Raw genomic sequence first — 19,175 nt, forward strand, 5'->3', positions numbered from 1 at the left:
TATTCCCCCCCCAGCGAGAGCTTGACGCTGCAATGTCTGCTCAGGACATGAGTTTGATTGTTATTCTCAGTGGGAGGGATTCTTTGCCCAGGATTATCGATTTGTCTTGATTTTCCTGCCTATCTTGTGTCACTGCAGATACCAAGAGTCGTCCCACCCACTCGCACGTGCTGGACCAATAAAAAAAGGTTAAAAATCACACAACACCAGGTTATAGTCCAACAGGCTTAATTGGAAGCACTAGCTTTCAGAGCGCTGCTCCTTCATCAGGTGGTTGTGGAGAACACAATTGTAAGAAACAGAATTTATAGCAAAAGTTTGCAATGTGATGTAATTGAAATTATACATTGAAAAATACCTTGATTGTTTGTTAAGGCTCTCATCTGTTAGAATGACCATGTTAGTTTCATTTCTTTCATACATAAATCACAAATCTCACGTTAACTTTAAAAATTGGTATCAGAAAATATGTTGAAGGTGTTAGCCCGTGTTCTCTGTCTGTGCCATAATCTTTAGACTGATTCTAATCTAAAAAATGAGTTAACAGAGTCTTACGTGGATTCATGCAGTTTTTAAGCAGAGTACAATGTAACTCTGCAAGTATAAATTCACCCCACATATGTATATGTGTATGTGTGTGTGTCAGGGGTGGGGGTTTGTGAGCGTCTGTGAGAGAGAAACGTGTAAACGGGTCAAAGTCTGTGGAGGGTGCATGTGTGAGTGTGGGAGTGTGTGTCTGTAGGAGTGTGTGTGTCAGTGTGCGTGTCTGTGTATAGGAGTGTCTGTGTGTGTGTAGGAGTGCCTTTGTGTGTGTGTGTGTATGCAGGAGTGTCTGTGTTTGTGTAGAGTGCAATGGTAGTCACCTGTAGTGTGACATGAACCCAAGGTCCCAGTTGAGGCCCTCCCCATGGGTAGCGAACTTAGGTATTAGCCTCTGCTCAGCCATTTTTCGTTGCTGCCTGTCCTGAAGTCCGCCTTGGAGGATGGTCACTCGAAGGTCCGAGGTCGAATGTCCTGGACCACTGAAATGTTCCCCAACTGCGAGGGAACACTCCTGTCTGTTGATTGTTGTGCGGTGCCCATTCATCTATTGCCGTAGCCTCTGCTCGGTTTCCCCAATGTTAAAGTTAACCTGAGAATGTAAGTTTAAAACACGTTTTGTGATTTACATATGAAAGAAGTGAAAGCAACATGGTCATTCTAACAGATGGGAGACTTAACAAACAATCAAGGTATTTTTCAATGTATAATTTCAGTTATATCACACTGTAAACTTTTGCTATAAATTCTGTGTCTCACAATTGTGTACTCCACAACCACCTGATGAAGGAGCTAGTGCTTCCAATTAAACTTGTTGTACTATAATCTGGTGTTGTGTGATTTTTAACTTTGTACACCCCAGTCCAACACTGGCATCTCCAAACCAAAATTGAATAAAGATTTGTACACCTGTTGTCTTTCACTGTTTCTCACATCTGCACATACACATCATGGGTGCTGGGGAAAATATAAGCACTACCGCAATTAGGCAGTAGTATGGGGCTAATGTTTAAAAAATACCCAGGAGATTTAGAGTCTCCTCGGTTTAGGGAACTGACTCTGGGCTGGATGGTGCCACAGTCTGTGTGTTCCTGTTGGTATTGAGGAGGAGAGTTTCTTTGTCTTTTTCCCTCTTCGTTTAGGGAAGATATTTGTTTCTTTTATTGGAAGTTTCTTTACAGAGAAAAAATATTAAAAAAGGAATTTAAAAAACCAGGAGATTTAGAGTCCCCGCAGTTCAGGGGACTGAGTCTGTGCTGGAAAACAAAATAAAGTCAAAGAGGTCTACAGCATGGAAACAGGCCCTTTTCCCAACCTGTCCATATCGCCCAATTTTCACAATTTAAACTAGTCCCATCTGCCTACTTTTGGTCCATATCCCTCCGTACCTATTCCATCCATGAACCTGTCTAAATGTTTCTTAAATGACAAATTGTAGTCCCTTCCACCACTACCTCTGTAGCCCGTTCCAGACACTCACCACCTTCTTTGTGAAGAATATGGCCCTCTGAACCCTTTTGTTATTTCTCCCGTCTCAAGTTAAACCTATGCCCTGTAGTTTTGGACTCCCCTACCATGGGGAAAAGCTGTTAGCTATCTACTTTAGCTATTCCTCTCATTTTTATAGACCTCTATCAGTCTCCTACACTCCAGGGAAAAAAAGTCTCAGCCTTTCCAACCTATCCTTATAACTCAAACCTACCACTCCTGGTAGCATCCTAGCAAATGTTTTCTGCACTCTTTCTAGTTTAATAATATCCTTTCCATAGTAGGACAACCAGAACTACATACATACTGCAAATGTGGCCTTACCATAGCACCATATTACCAAGGCGTTTCTATCCTAGATTGGAATTATTGGGTGTAAGGACCGCTATGTCAAGGAGTTAGGTTTGAGATATTGTTACCTGTTCATAGATGTTCTGACACACCTCTGGACAGATGGTACTCCAAGCCAAACCTTCTGACTCAAAGGTAAGGGGCTGGGATGACCTGATCATCTTGGCTTAACTAGATGGTTAGCAGGGGCACCAGGTTTCTGGAGCCTTAAATCAGACATTACTATGCCAAGTAAAGAATGGCAAAACTTAATTGTAGACTTCTCAACCAAAGGGACCACTGCGGTCAAGACAAAATAGAAGATTACAAAAGTCAGATAAATTATAAATAATCTGTTGCTTCATCCAAGGTTAATATTGTACACTATTCTAATAGCTTATTATTGAGAGCATCATACGCTCTTATAGGACGCACCAGTTGGACTCACAAAGTGTCAGTCTCAAGTTACATTTATTGAATACAAGATTTTTAACACAAGAAGCAATGATGAATGATGAAGCAAAATTCCTTTCCCGTTGTGTTAATAGATTTGTGTATTTTACCAGGTGCTCACAAAAAACAGGCTGCAGCTTTATTCATTGCATTTTTGATGAATAAATTTTAATGATACTTTTTTAAAAATTCTTCTAAGTTGAATCAAATGCTATTAATTAAAATTAAAACATATTCAGCAAGACATTAATGTACAAAAGGAAAGTACAGCAGATATTTAGTAGTCTGACATGAAAACTAGAAATGTCTGAAAAAAACTCAGAAGGTCGGCAGTTAACATTCCAGGTCAATGATTTTTTTTCCTTAAAACCTCTCTGTTTAATTGGCAGGCACAACTGTGAGCATATATTTGCTTGTCAACTTAATTCTCCACCTTGCTGTCAACGCTGATTGCTCCTTGTTGTTTTCTCGCACAATCAAACCACATGAAACCTCATGGTCCAGCATATTCTCTCCCTGTTTATGATCAAACGGGGGTTCAATTCTGTTCAGTAAACAATGTTGGAGGACATGCCAGGAGCAACATGTGACAAAACATGCCTGAAAATGAGATGTCAATCTGGTAAAGTAACCACACTTGCAGGCCAAGTAATGTAAGCTGAACACAAAGGACAGAACTGTGATACCATAACCAAGGGATCAGACATATGCTCTGCAGGCTTGCCATTTTAGTTGTAAATAACTGACCAGAGTGAGATTACTTAGCATTTCCATCAATGAATCCTTCACAATCAACACTCTGATTATTACCATTGACATGAAGCTGAACTGGACCAGCAACATAATTATTGCAGCTACAAGAGCAGGTTAGAGGTTAGGAATTTTGCAGCATGTAATTCAAGCCCTGACTCCTTGAAGTCTGTCCACCAATGAATAATTGAGAGCCTTGAAAATATCTGGGATAAAGCAGCTCGTTTGATAGATACCCCATCCACGACCTTCAACATTTAATCTCTCCAGCAGCAACGGCAATACTGTGTATCATCTTCAACAAGATACACTTCAGCATTGCATGAAGACTCATTTGCAGTACATTCTCCAACACCCACAATCTTTACCACCCATAAGATCAAAGGCAATGGAATACCGCCACCTATAGGATTCCCACCTAACCGAATACCATCCTGATTTGAAGCTATATCACAATTCCTTCACTGTGATGTGATCAAAACATTTGGCACTCCCTTCCAAATTGCACTATGAGTGCAATTGTGTATCTACACTACAAAAAGCGAACTCACCACCACCTTCTCAATGCCAGGTGGCAATGGGCAATAAATGCTTGCTTAGCCAACAATATCCACACAAAAGAAGAAAAAAAAGAAACAAACCATTTTCTGTGCCATCATGTTATCCCACATTTATTGAATGAGTTGAACACACTCCAAATTTCTAAAACACACACAGGATTGTTCATGTCAAAATGCTATGTTGCCTCCCCTGAAGAATCTCTTCTCTGATCATCCAAACATTCAGCTTTTTTCTCATATTATCTTAATAGGACATATTGGAGAGGCATTGAATGGGTGACCAAGGCTGGTTCAACCTCCACAAATTACAACAGTATTTTGTAATTAAATTCTAGGATCAAATCAACAAATTGTGATCTGGACATAACCTAGAAGAGAAGACTTTTCTTTACTCCTACTCAGAATCTCCAAACTTTCCACACACAATTTTCAAACCAGCTTCAAATTCATCCTTTATCGTGAACATAGATGACTACTTCATTTAGGAATTGCTGGTTTATCATCATTGGCTTAAATTTTGTCCCATCTTCACTAATATCGTTTTCTCTTCAACTTTGCTCACTATTTGACTGGCCAACATGTCAAAACTCATTCATGCTTTTGTTCATGTTTGATTAAAAATAGCTGAAATCCAATAAGCCTCTTATCAGGTTCTCCTCAGAGGGGCTGTGGAACTTTGTCTTCTGTTACAGAACAACATAAACATGTTACACCATTCAGAACTGCTTGGAAATTTACAATGCCTAATTTTCTCACTTGTTTCAGGGCAACAATTTGGACAAATCCTCAAAAAGTAGAGTCCATTCTGGCAATTTGCATTGACATGTTTTGCACTTAGTCTTTCAACAGTGGCCACATGCTAGACTTTGCTATTTACTCTTAGACATCTTCCTAAGCTTCCTCTAATCTCTAATATTCTTTGCTATATTGAAATCCCTAGCTGCTGCACAATTATTTGTCTGCTTTGCAATCTCAACAACTTTAAGTATGAATTGAACTGTGCATCAGACATTCCTTCTTGATATCAAGTTGCCACATTAGAGGATGGGACGAGTGGGAACCCAGCATGCACCCATGAGGTGGTAACCTTGACGACATGTTGCCATGCACAGATGCGAGGAGCTGAACAGTCACATTCAATGATGTATGTTTCATAGGGATGCCAGTGCACTATGCTGTATGAGCTGCTGCTCATGAGGGAGAAAGCTGTCAGTAATCTCCTTAAATAAAGAAAACTCAGAGCCTGCTTGGTCTAATGTAGTAGAGAAAAAACACTTCCTGGTTCAACTAGAAGAGTCTCTTACAATTAACAAGTTATAATCTATTGCATGTTAGCAACTAGTTACAGGTTACATTGACATGACAGATTATTAGTGAGGTATTGAGTGGGACCAGATGTTAAATCTCATTCCTTAAGACTTCACAAATCCTCATGACGTCAACATGGTGCTTATGGCTCTCCTCGGTATTAAAACTTTCAGACCCAAATGAAAGTGTCCTATTGTCTGGTCCTATCAATGAGTAGGTTTGCACAGGATGAGTTTGACCACAACATGTAGGAGCAGAAGTAGGCCATTTGACTCATCATAGCTCCTCTGAATCCTCAGCTCCACTTCCCTACCTTTCTTCGTAAGCCTCAATTCCCTTAATGATAAGAAAATCTGTCCATCTTAGCCTTGAATACACTTAACAACACAGCTTTGACAGCTCTCTGCCATAAACAATTCCACAGATTCATTATCATATGAGAGAAAAAAATCCTCTTCATCTCTGTCTCAAATTGGTGGCCTACCTTTCTGAGATTACGCCCTCTGGTCCAGCTAAGGAAAACAACCTCTGTGCACCTACCATGTCAAGTCCCCTAAAAATCTTATCTGTTTCAATAAGGTCTCTTCTCATTCTTCTAAACTCTAATAATTACAAACCCAACCTACTCAACCTCTCCTTTTAAGAAAATCCCTTCATACCCAGGATCAATGTTAAATCTTTTCTGGACTGCCTCCAATGCCAACATATCTTTCCTTGGATAAAGGGATCAAAACGGTTCACAGTATTCCAGGTTGACTTTAGCAGGGAGTGCATGGTAAGTAGAGTGAGATTGGATTTTTAAGTTAGAAGTACAGGTTGAGTTTTATGTAGGTTTGATCATTACTCAAGTACACACAGCATTTGAGTTTTAAAGTGTGCTGTGGAGTTTATTCCATAATGGGATTTCCAGCTGATGAACACAAAGAATAGAACAGGAGAAGATTGTACAGCTTGTTGAGCCTGTTCTGCCAAGCAATCACCAATCAGATTGACGATTTTGATATTTGCATTTAATATGGAATTTCATTATAAGGCATTGAATCATGCAATGTCACATTTAAAACAAATCATAGATTCTACTGGTTGTACATCAAGTGAAGAGCCACAAAGGACAAGCTAATGTAAGCAGCAACAATTTTAAAGATGAAAGGAAAATTGAGCGTGCTGACAGGCCTGAAATAAAAACAGGAAAAACAGGAAACAATTACACTCAGGAAATTCTTGTTTGATGTACAGGGATAGAAATGATTGCACTTGAGATGCCCTTATTTATTTATCTATTAAAACACAAGGCAATCTGTAACTAAGGGACATAACCTCAGTTTTTACCTTAATGCTCATCAGGTTTCTTTCATCTGAGTGAATAACATCTCTTACATAATTTTCCTCTGATTCTATGGTATGAAGTGTGTGAAATCATATCAAGGCAGTTACAACATTTGCATGTTTAAATTTCATTTACTTTTTTGTGGAATGGAATGCCACCAAATGACAGATCCAATATTTCAAAAGGCACCCATGAGAGTTCCAATTAGCATCAGCATAACAAACTCATTTGTGGCAAGAATTCACTTCATTGTCAAGACCACCTAATTCCAGTTCAGTAACATTGCCAACTATTTCCCTATCTCAGCCAATCTGCTACTGAACCACTCATCCATCTGTTTGATACTTCTAGTCTTAATTATTCCAATGCTATCCTGGTGAGCATTTCATCATCCATTTTACATAGCACTGAGTTTATCCAAGAGTTTCTTTCCCTCATGTTCTAACACACATTGTTCCATTCACCAATCATCTCTGAATTCATAGAATCATTTGGGGTTTGCTTTAATTTTAAAATTCTCATTCTTGTTTTAAAATGCCCTCATTTTCTCTATCCTTGTAACGTCCTCTAACCTGACAATCTTGCAAAATCTCTCCCTCCAATTCCAGCCTATTGCTGAATTTGATCTTCTTGTCTGTACCCTAACTGCTGGAATTTACTCTCTGAATCTCTGCATCTTTCTTTCTCGCCTGGCTCTTTGACTCGGCTTTCAACTTTCTGTCCTAATATCTGTTGGTGTGACCTCCCATCTATAGAATCCATCTACCAGGCCTGCTGTCAAGGAAAGGCTGCCAGCATTCTCAAAGATCCATCCCACCCTGGCAATGCGTTTCTACAACCTCTACCATCGGGGAGAAGGTACAGAAGCCTGAACACACGCACCAGCCGGTTTCGAAACAGTTTCTACCCTGTTGTTCGAATATTGAATGGACTCACAAACTCTTAGCACTTGCTTGTACCTGTGCTTTCGTTTTGTCGCTCTTTACCTACTATTAACTTATCTATGCTATTTAATTATGTGAGGTGCTTGTATTGCTCGCAAGACAAAGCTTTTCACTGTGCCTCGATACACATGACAATAAATTCAATTCAATTTAATGTTAAAATGCACTTGCTAATCCTCTTCGGAAGTGCATTGGAACAGTTTTTTTTTAAAATGTAAATACAAATTATTGTTGTTTTACAGAATCTTTTCAAAAAAAGGTTGACAGGTGGGAATTAATTGAATAGCCATTGTCCAAATTTTATGATGCTGCTGAATGACTTACACATCAGGGTTAGATGAATGACACAACTTCAATTCAGACATATGATTCCAGTAAGGTCAATGCTAGGAGATTTATGAAATCAGGCAAATTCCTGTAACTGAATAATAATAATAATAATAATTAGTAATATATGTCTCAAATTAATGAATTATATCTATGCACACTTTTTTTCTGCACAAGTTGATTTATTCTTAATACATTTGCAATGTTTCTTGTGCCACATTTTGTTTATTACGAATTCCTATGACCACATTTATAATCAGTTTTGTTTATGTAAACTTGTCACAATATTGGTATAACATCCCAACCTTTGCAAACATATGGCACATTTAAACCCTATGCTTTGGTCTACTGATATTGGCCATGTAGTTCCTGCAAATGCGAAGATTCCCCAATGTATCTGCTTTTCAGATCCACATTGACAGAAAGCACAGATCATGTTTCTGTACTTCACAGAATTTATTACAAATATTTAGACCCTAAACAGTTCTGAACAGTCAGCATATATCTCTACTGATTAAAAGTTTAATCCCCTTATAAACTCCCACTTAGACACAGAGGAAAAAACAGATTATGACTGGAGTGAAAAGCTAGGAAAAGAGTTCAGTGATTCCTGTTCACAAGGGTTGTTCAGATGTTTCTTATGATTCTTGTGTTGGCCTGAACACTGCTTCTCAATCATTCTTCTCCAGGTGTTTTCATGAGTTTTCAAGAGGCACATGGTGGCTGGTTCTTTTATAAAATGTCTCAGGCTTATTAATTAAACATCACAGCATATAGAACCTGTTAAAGGAAAGATAAGCTAATTTTCATTAGGCTTAAATTGGCTTTTACTATAGAGAAACAAGAGAGCTGGTGGTCCAAAAGCTTCTCTGCATCTTGTTCACAGCCCCAAACTGGTCAGGTACCTGGGAGCCAATCACGTAATTGTTAACAAGCAGAAGATCATTGTCATTGGTAACTAGTCACTAGCCCACAAACTAATCTGTTACATTTTGTCAATGAAAGCTCCATTAGTACACACTCTTCGTCTCCAGTTCATCTGCAACCACTGCTGTAATCCACTGCTGTGCACAGTTTACACAATAAGTATCAAGTTACTTGCTTTCGAACCATACAACAATCCTCGCAATCCCTAATTTTAAAACAGTTCTTTTCTCATATTAAGCCACAATTAAAAAAACAAGAAAAATAAAAATACATTGGCTTTAGAGTTGTAGAAACAGCTTATTAGATCCAATGAGTCCATGTTGTTGTATGTACTCGACCTGAATTTCAACCCAATCCATTTATTTCAGACAAGTCTTTCTATTCCCTTTTCTCTTGTGTTCATCTGGTTTTATTTCCAAAGCCTCTAAGCTACTTGCTTCAACCACTGCTTGCAGTATTGTGTTGTACAATTGTACTATTCTGAGTCAAGAAATTTCTTGTTTTTATCTATTTTATGCAATGTTCCCTAGTTTTAGATTCTCCTGCAAGTGAAAATGTTCCCTTCACACTTAACCTGACCAACCAATTTATTGATATAAAAACCTCTCTAAGATCTTTTTCTCAATTTTCTCTTTTTCTCAACAAAAGAGACAGAACCTGCTCAAATGTTTTAAATTGCTGTAATTTCTTGGTCAGATGTCTTCCATTTCTTTTGTATTTTCTCCACTGCATCTATGTTCTTTTTATTGAATAAAAGACCAGAACAATGCACAGTAAATGTGGCCTGCCTAAGGTGCATTACAAGTTGATCATAAGATCACTACTTTTGAATTTAATTTGCCTTTTGTAAGGTTCCTCATAAAACCTTAGTGGGTAAAGTTATACCTTATTGGATTGGGGCGAATATATTAGCATGGATCAAAAATTGATTGACAGACAGGATACAGAGTGTGGAAATAAATGCGTCTTTTTCCGAGTGACAGGCTATGACTAGTGGGATACTGCAAAGATCAGTGTTTAGGGCAACAGCTATTCATTATATGTGACCATAAGAGTACCTTGGATGAGGAAACCATGAGAAATATTTCCAAGTTTACTGGTGACACAAACGTGAGTGGGATTATGAGTTCTGAGAGAATGCATGGAGGCTTCTAAGTGATTAAGATAAATTGAGTGAGTTAGCAAACACATGGCCGTTACAACATGACTAAACATGAAGTCGTACACTTAGGTGTGTAAACCTATGTTTTTAAATGGTGATATATTCAGAAGTATGGATGTAAAAAGGGATCTGGGTGTTCTTGTAAACCAGTAAATGCAAGCACACAGGCAAGTGCAGCCAGCAATTAGGAAGGCAAATGACATTCTAGCCTTCCTTGCAAAAGAATTTGAGTTCAGATATAGGAATATCCTACTGAAACTATACAGGGCCTTGGTGAAACCACACCTGAAGTATTGTGTAGACTCCCTAAGAAAGCATATAGTTTCCATGGAGGGAGTGTATCAGAGGTTACATTCGGCTGATACTGGGGTTGGCAGGACTGTCTTAGCAGGAAATATTGATTTGACTGGGTCACTAGAATTTAGCAGGGTGAGAGGGAATCTGGTTGAAATGTGTAAAATTCTAAAAGGGCTGGACAGAGTAGGTATAGGGAGGATATTTTTGCTGCTTGGGGAAGTCTAGAACTGATGGATACAGTCTAACAATATGGAATAGATCATTTAGGTCTGAGATGAAGGAAGGTTTTGTCACACAAAAGGTAGTGAATCTGTGAAATTCTCTATTGGAGAACACAGTGGAGGTGAAGTCACTGAATATATTCAAGAAAGTGATCGATAAATGTTTGTAGATGTAAAGACGTCAAGGAGTATGGGGAGAAAGCAGGAACATGACATTGAGATCGAGGAGCAGCCACGATCAGATTGAATGGTGGACCTACTTCTCTTCCTAGTTTCGATGTTTGAGTGTCATAGTTGTCATTTTAGGGTTTGAACTGCTTCAAGATGTTGCAGGTAAATCAACACAAGTTTAATTTAGCTGCTTACTGAACTTAGGAGGTACAGTTAGTAAGTTTGCAGATGACACCAAAATTGGAGGTGTAGTGGACAGCGAAGAAGGTTACCTCAGATTACAACGGAATCTTGATCAGATAAGCCAATGGGCTGAGAAGTGGCAGATGGAGTTTAATTTAGATAAATGTGAGGTGTTGCATTTTGTGAAAGCAAATCTTATCAGGACATATATACTTAATGGTAAGGTCCTATGGAGTTGGCTAAACAAAGAGATCTCGGAGTGCAGGTTCATAGCTCCTTGAAAGTGGAGTCGCAGGTAGATAGGATAGTGAAGAAGGCATTTGGTATGTTTTCCTTTATTGGTCAGAGTATTGAGTACAAGAGTTGCAGCTGTACAGGACATTGGTTAGGCCACTTTTGAAATATTGCGTGCAATTCTGATCTTCCTATCGGAAAGATGTTGTGAAACCTGAAAGGATTCAGAAAAGATTTACAAGGATGTTGCCAGGGTTGGAGGATTTGAGCTATAGGGAGAGGCTGAATAGGCTAGGGCTGTTTTCCCTGATGCTTCAGAGGCTGAGGGTTGACCTTACAGAGGTTTATAAAGTCATGAAGGGCATGGATAGGGTAAATAGCCAAGGTCTTTTCCCTAGGGTGGGAGAGTCCGGAACTAGAGGGCATAGGTTTAGGGTGAGAGGGGAAAGATATAAGAGAGACCTAAGAGGCAACATTTTCACTCAGAGAGTGGTGTGTGCATAGAATGAGCTGCCAGAGGAAATGGTGGAGGCTGGTACAATTACAACATTTAAAAGGTATCTGAATGGGTATATGAATAGGAAAGATTTGGAGAGATATGGGCTGGGTGCTGGAAAGTGGGACTAGATTAGGTTGGGATATCTGGTCGGCATGGACCAGTTGGACTTAAGGGTTTGTTTCTGTGTTGTACATCTCTCTGACTCTACGAAGAAATCTCACAGACAATCCGGTACTAAAACAATGATTTGAACTTTATTACACATAGCAACCAAAATAAGACCACTCATGTAAACAAGTTAAGCCTCACAACTCAACTTGGCTATTACCTGATTAATGATGGAACTTATCTACGATGGCAACCAACAGTGTCTGTCTCTGGATGCATTCAGGGTTCGATTCTTATGTAGTGTTGTTCTTTGAAGTTCTGCTAAGGGAGAGTTCAGGAGTTGCTTTTTGATACAGGTTTTTGTTCTTCAAGTCCATGATATTATTGATGTTTCTTTAGATTCATTTCATTCAAAACATTGATTACTTGTCTAGATTCCATGGGTGCACAGCTTGCTGCTATGAGAATTAAACTTCTCTGTTCCTTGTTATGTTTGGCCTGAACTGTTTGTTTTAAGCCACATCCTGTCTTGTAATTAACTGCTTAAATTCTTCAGCAAGGCAGTCATTTGTCAAAACAAGGCAGTCAAAACAGTCTTTTTTCTGTAGCCTGGACTCCTTGCTTAGTGCTAATTGCTTTCAATCCCTGCATATGTTTGTTTTTGTCCCTTAATAATTTATTCCAATGAGTTGTTGCTGCTTCTTTCCGTATGTAACAAGTTATCTTGATTATTTTAATCCATGAACAGTTATTAAATTTTTGAAGTTTATAATATCACAAAGAGGTCTATGAATTCTCTTTGAAGCAAGGGACAGCAATTATGTAGTGCTGTAGAACCATTTCTGGGTCACATGCATGATCTACTATGTAGGTAGTTCACTTCTGGTTAATACAGGGAACTGAAACTAAGGAAATTGCCAGAAGCCCTCTATCTCTATTCCAACTTCAGTATTCTTAGAGATATCTGGATATGCACCACTGTAATGACTTTACTTTACTGGTTAATATTTTGTCAGCTTTGTATTTTGTGACATTGCACTCATTGGATGGGCTACGTCTTAAGTCTATTATTGCTTTAAATTTCTTTACCCCTTTTTCTAGCCAGATCAACATTCTGCATAGAGTAAATGAGATCCTTTTAACTTAGCTGTTTTGAATTTCATCTGCTATGGTTATGTCAACTTCCAAATTTAATGAATTGAATCAGGTAAATGAGTGAAGTTATTGAATGCCTCCAGTGTGGAAGTAGGCCATTCAGCCCATTGCTTCCATATCGCCTCTCTGAAGAGATATGTCGAATTCACTACAGAAGTATATGATGAATAAAGAATTCTCACTCACTTTCATCTATAATGTTGTTGTGTCTTTTTTCTTCACCTAAACTTTCAGTTAGGTTTAAATACAACTTTGTTGCTTCATTTTCAAAGTAGTGTTTTTGGACTGAGTTTAAGAAATATGCAATGCTGTCTGGTGTGCATGATTAGTTTCAAAGGAAACTAGTCTTCTTTTGTTGATATAAATAAAACCTAATTAGATCAAGTTTGTTTAGTTACTACCTCACTTTGTTCACATAGAAATGCATGTGAGTTAGTCATTTTGCATCCACTTGTCAGATGTAGGCTGAAGCTTGAAAGGGGTGTTATGCTCAATGGAATTTCAAAATATTTTGTTTTTGACCTTACTTAGGAAACATGTCTGCAAGCAATGATGGAAATACTACCATCCGTTCAAATAACAAATACTGTTTATGAATTAACTCCATGTACCCTGTCACCTACTCCATTTTATTTGCCCATGAACAGTCCTTGACGTTAGTATTGCCCCTTCAGAGTCAGCTATCAGAGTATCAGTATCTCTGACACACCCCTTTTTATCTGTCAGCTAGGGCTTCCTGATTGGATGAGGTTAACATGTCCAAACAGTGACCTCCTATTCAATGAGGTCGAGCTGGCTAGCCGCATTACAATCACTGCACTTCGTACTACAATTACTAGCCCTAAATAATCAAAGGTCCCTGAAAGGAACTGACCAATGTGAAAGATCTTTTGTGATTTGACTTGATTGACAGCTCTGTGCTCCATGCTTACTAAAATTGGAATATATTTTGAGGAATGTTGGCAATTCCTGTTATTTCAGTTCCCTTTGTTGGATTATGACTGACCTTAAAATTGTGTTGCTGGAAAAGTGCAGCAGGTCAGGCAGCATCAAAGGAGAAGGAGAATCGACGTTTCGGGCATAAGCCCTTCTTCAGGAATGACCTGTTCAAATAGAACATTTTGTGAACCAGCGTGTTATAATGAAAGATGTATGATTTACAGTTTGGATTTCAAACTTGTGGTATGTGAGTATTGATGTATTTTGTAAAGGATTTTAGACATTAAGAAGATCAATCGTTCCAAAAACATGATTTTAAACCTGTATGTCCTGAAGTGTTCACGGAGGCTTGTCTATATTGTATGGGTTTACAACAGGAGAAAGAAAACATTGAAAGATATTAGGTTGCTTTTGAGCTTACAATAATCAAGACTTGATTTTAATCTAGAGAAAACCAGAATTTGGTAAGCTTTGGGGGCAATTTGAAGAAGATTTAACTGATCATATACAAGCAAAGGTTCTGCTAGACAAGGGATTGTTCAACCCGTTAAGGAAATAATTTACCACAGTAAAAGGCTTTGCTTGTGAAAGCTCCAGACCAGAGTGTTTGGTTAGAAGTTCGCTTTGGTTATTCAAAGCAGGACAAGTCTAAGATATCACTTGTGCAAGAATTCGAGGAAAATGTTTCACTGCTTACAGGACAGGAACTAATGAGGAAGGTAGTTTAATCAAACTCACTGATTTGCAAGAGAAGGAAGCATTCTCTGGATTTTAAGAAACTATAAGGTGGTGTTAGTAGGGAGTAGATGGGATTTGGTTTTGCTTCATGTTTTGACAATTTTCAACCTTAGCATGGGGAGTCCAAAACCAGAGGCCATAGGTGTAAGGTCAGAGGAGAAAGTTTTTTAAAAAATCTGATGGTCATGCAGAGGATGGTGTGTCCATGGAATGAGCGGCCAGACGATGTGGTGGAGGTAGGTACATTACAACGTTTAAAAGCCATCTGAATGGGTTTATGAAGAGAAAGGATTTAAAGGGATATGGGCTAAATGCTGGCCAATGGGACTCAGTCAGATTGGGATGTCTGGTCAGTGTGAATGAGTTGGATTGAAGGGTCTGTTTCTGTGCTGCACGACTCTATGACTCCATGTTATATTTGGATAAATTAGTTTGGTTTAACTTAATTTTACTAATTTTGCACAATAAATTTCTCTTTTATTGTTAAAGAGAAATCTGCAGCCTTGTGTTTCAATCAGAGACTGTCAGTAAAAGATTGTCATGTTAATTTAATAAAAAATCAAGTATCAGCAGAAATCATAACAATGTTATGCTATGAATGATATTACAATGCTTTAACATTGGAGGTCTCTTCTTCAAAGAGCATTCATGGACATATTGGGATGTAGTACACCCCTGATTCAGGATAACACCTGTGCTCTGTGATGTGAGACCAGCACAGCACCCATTCAATAATAGAGGCATCATAAGTTCATTGGAGTATGCATATTATGCATAAGGTATACCTACTTTCAAGCATCTACAATCTTAATTCAATCTTTGCTATGTTCTAAATATTTATATGATTACAACCTTGCATTATCCTTTCTGATACAATTTTGTAAATAATCATTTCATGGTTGAATCTAAATAAAACAACCTGGCTATGTAACTTATTCAATCCATCAGTGAGCGCAATAGTAAAATGGAGCCGACTGTCTGACATCAAATGCAAAATTATAATTATTAATTCTGAAGCTTGTGTTCATCATTCAAGCCACATTTAAGATTGATTAACTTCAGGGAATATGGCATATGAAAACGTTAGTGTTAATTGGATTGTATCTGAACATATATTAAGGAAACAGGAGGCAAGCTTTACATTTGCTGAAAGGAGACTGGAGGTTGAAGCTTTTCAACATGCAATCGTCTGAACTAGGACGAAAGACTTGAATAAAAGATAAACCATTTTATTTATTTTTTATTTTATTAAACAAATTACAAAAACAGTTTACAACAAACAGTTACATTTACAGCTGCATACAAGAGACAGCAATTTTACAAGGGAGAGGAGCAGCAAAGCCAGGACCCAAACCCTACCATTCAAACAGTTTACAGGGACATGAGGACAAACCTCAAATCCCAGTTTCACATAAAGATATAAAGAGACAACAGCAATGACAGTTGTACACTACACAGTACTGTTACATACAAAAGTGCAGACTATACAGACCCAGCAAGCCCCCGCCCCTCCCACCTTCCGACCACTCTAAGGAAGCCCGCCCCTACCCAGCTTCCGGTTCTCGGTCCACCCCAGGCCCCTTCCAGTTCTCGGTCTGCCCTGACACACCTTTCGACCACCTCGAGGACAGTCCGCCCTGGTACCCGCCCGGGGTGACTGTGGTCAGGATAGCCTACCCACCTTCCGGCTTCACTAACCACCCTCAGCACCTTCCGACCACCTCTGGAGCAGCCCTCCCCGGTACCTGCCTGGGGTGACAGCGCTGAGGACGGCTACCCGCCTTCTGGCTCTCGGTCTGCCCCTACGTACCATTGGGCTCTCACCCACCCCGTTGCACCTCCGAATAAACCATTTTATACAGCATGAGAAGAGGGTGCTGACTGGTTGAGTCATCATTGACATGGAGATGCAACAAGACCATTTAACTGTCAATTTCTTTTTAGTTTTTTTTCTTTTTTTTCTTTACCCCCACGCTACCACCTAAGTGCGGTAGTGCTTATTTTTTCCCCAGCACCCATGGTGTGTGTGTATACGTGTGAGACACAGTGAAAGACACAAAGTGCACGAATCTTTATTCAAATTCCACCACCAGGAAGATAGGAAAACACCCGGGTGGTCAGTGACAAACACTGCCCTTCACATCAAAGGGCAGTGCTGTGTGATCAAAACAGTGAAGGGGAGGGTAGGGACTCAATCTTAATTCTCTTTTTTTTAATGTGAACACTCCCCTTTATTTATTTTTTCTCTCTCTTTAAATCAAAATAGAGTTGGACACTCCCCTTTTAATTTTTTTTTCTTTTAACCCCCACACTACCACCTAAGTACGGTAGTGCTTATTTTATCCCCAGCACCCATGGTGTGTGTGTGCAGGTGTGAGATACAGTGAAAGACACAAAGTGCACGAATCTTTATTCAATTTCCACCACCAGGAAGATAGGAAAACAACAATCTTAATTTTTTTTTCTTCTTTTTTTCTTTTTCTTTTTTTTAATATAAGTTAACCCCCACACCACCACCTAAGTGCGGTAGTGCTTATTTTTTTTCCCCCAGCACCCATGGTGTGTGTGTGCAGGTGTGAGACACAGTGAAAGACACAAAGTGCACGAATCTTTATTCAAATTCCACCACCAGGAAGATAGGAAAACAACAATCTTAATTCTCTTTCTTTTTCTTCTTTTTTTAATCCCTTGTTTATTTTCTTTTTTTTCCTGTTTTTTTTCATTAACCCCCACACTACCACCTAAGTGCGGTAGTGCTTATTTTTTTCCCCAGCACCCATGGTGTGTGTGTGTGCAGGTGTGAGACACAGTGAAGGACACAAAGTGCACGAATCTTTATTCAAATTAACAATCTTAATTCTCAGACCAGGTAAGAAGATTCTGATTGGCCAGGCTGTTGCCTTTGCTAAGGATGGTCCAGCAAATCAGTACCTCTTCCTATAAAATGGAGTCGTTTATTTTTAAATCCATTTCTTGCATCCTGGTTCTGATGAGTGCAAGGTGAAAAGCTTCAACTTATAGTCTCCTTTTACCAATGTTTAAGTTCTGTACTGTTTATGTATAGCTTGAAATGGAATACTGATTACACAGGCATTTATGCAATTTCATTTATTTATCATTATATGACATTGTTTTCAGGCGCTATAATAACATTAGTTGCTTTCAGCACAGCCAAGCCATTTTCACCCACTCATAGTTCCCATTATCATATATCTAGCCTTGCTTCTTTGTTGGCTTATTATAGTTCATCGCTTTGTCTGCCTTTCCTTTTCCCCCTCTCTCACTCATCTCCAACTACCCTAACCATCATCAGCATAAATACTATCTTTTTCCAAGCAGCTATCAGTTCTGAGGATGTGTCACTGGATTAGAACCATTAACTCTGTTTTTCTTCCCACAGATACCTGCTGAGTTTCTCCAGCAGTTTCTGGCTGGGTTTGTTTCAGACCTCTGGCATCTACTGTTCTTTGTTTTATTTTAGTGTTTCCCTCCTGGTGAGTTCTGTAACCATTAATATTGCTGCATCTTCAGTTCAAGCATATCAGAAATAACTGACTTAAAAGGGCTATGTGCATAAGTTGAAAACTTTCAATTTAACATTGGAACAAAATGGTTTTAATTGTCCAGGTGCATGTTTGAGTAAACTGATCTTGATGTGTAATATTAAGATTTATAAGTAGCAATTGCACTCTGAAAGGGGGGAAAACACAATTCTGAACTTGATCTAAAAGGGAAATAGTGGAAATCTGAAACCAAGACAGAAACTCAACAGTATCTATTGAGAGAAATAAAGAGTTAACATTGCGAGTTCAATTTGATCCTCCTTCAGCAACAAAAACAGAAATTGCTGGAGAAAATCAGCAGGTCTGGCAGCATGCGAAGAGAGAAAAACAGGAGTCGAAATGCTAACTCTGTTTCTCTGCGCACACACACACATGCTGCCAGACAAATTGAGTGTCTCCAGCAATTTCTGGTTTTGTTTGTTTCAGATCTCCAGCATCTGCAGTCCTTGGTTTTATTTCAGTGTTTTCCCCCTGCTGAGTTCTGTAACCGTTAATATTGCACGTCCTTTCGTTCAAGCACATCTCCAGTAGCTTGTGGAAGTGATCAAGCTTATGGTGACCAGCACCTGGATGATGCACTGACCCTGCACGGATTTGCTGCTGGGTCTCGCTTTAAGAACTCCATTTAGGGGTTGGATGATCGTAAATTGGCGGCGGCTGTTCTCGCGAGAGGTGGGCCTTGGAGATGGGAGTTTGTGATGGCGACGGTGCCGGGGAGGGTCAGTGTCCGGGCAGAGCTGAGGTGAGGCGGAGGTGAGTGCACATTGCGGCCGACATTGCCGTGCTCCGCGTGCCAAGTGTCGTTCTCGGTGTTTCAGTCACGCTCTCCGGCTAAATCCCGCCCCCATCTACCCCGCGTCCCCAATCCCATCCCCCATCCACCTCTGTCCCCACCCTCTCTCTCCTACCCCCACCCCCTTTCCCCCTCCCCCCTCCACCCCCATTCCCCCT

The 19,175-nt window shown here is 39.3% G+C and overlaps 1 protein-coding gene across 5 annotated transcripts in view; it reads left to right on the forward strand.

The window, feature by feature from the left end:
* The first annotated feature begins 18,061 nt into the window (after nt 1-18,061).
* Nucleotides 18,062-19,175, forward strand: part of ccdc24 (coiled-coil domain containing 24) — a 107,760-nt gene continuing 106,646 nt past the window's right edge. For 2 of the 5 annotated variants that reach the window (XM_043699070.1, XM_043699074.1), the window contains exons 1-2: nt 18,062-18,155; nt 18,742-18,977. The gene's annotated coding sequence lies outside the window, so the exon portion shown is untranslated. The remainder of the gene's footprint in view (nt 18,156-18,741; nt 18,978-19,175) is intronic. The other 3 variants (XM_043699072.1, XM_043699077.1, XM_043699073.1) reach the window with 2 other exon arrangements.

The sequence above is a fragment of the Chiloscyllium plagiosum genome, chromosome 11 (genome assembly GCF_004010195.1).
Source record: "Chiloscyllium plagiosum isolate BGI_BamShark_2017 chromosome 11, ASM401019v2, whole genome shotgun sequence".
Classification (NCBI taxonomy): domain Eukaryota; kingdom Metazoa; phylum Chordata; class Chondrichthyes; order Orectolobiformes; family Hemiscylliidae; genus Chiloscyllium; species Chiloscyllium plagiosum.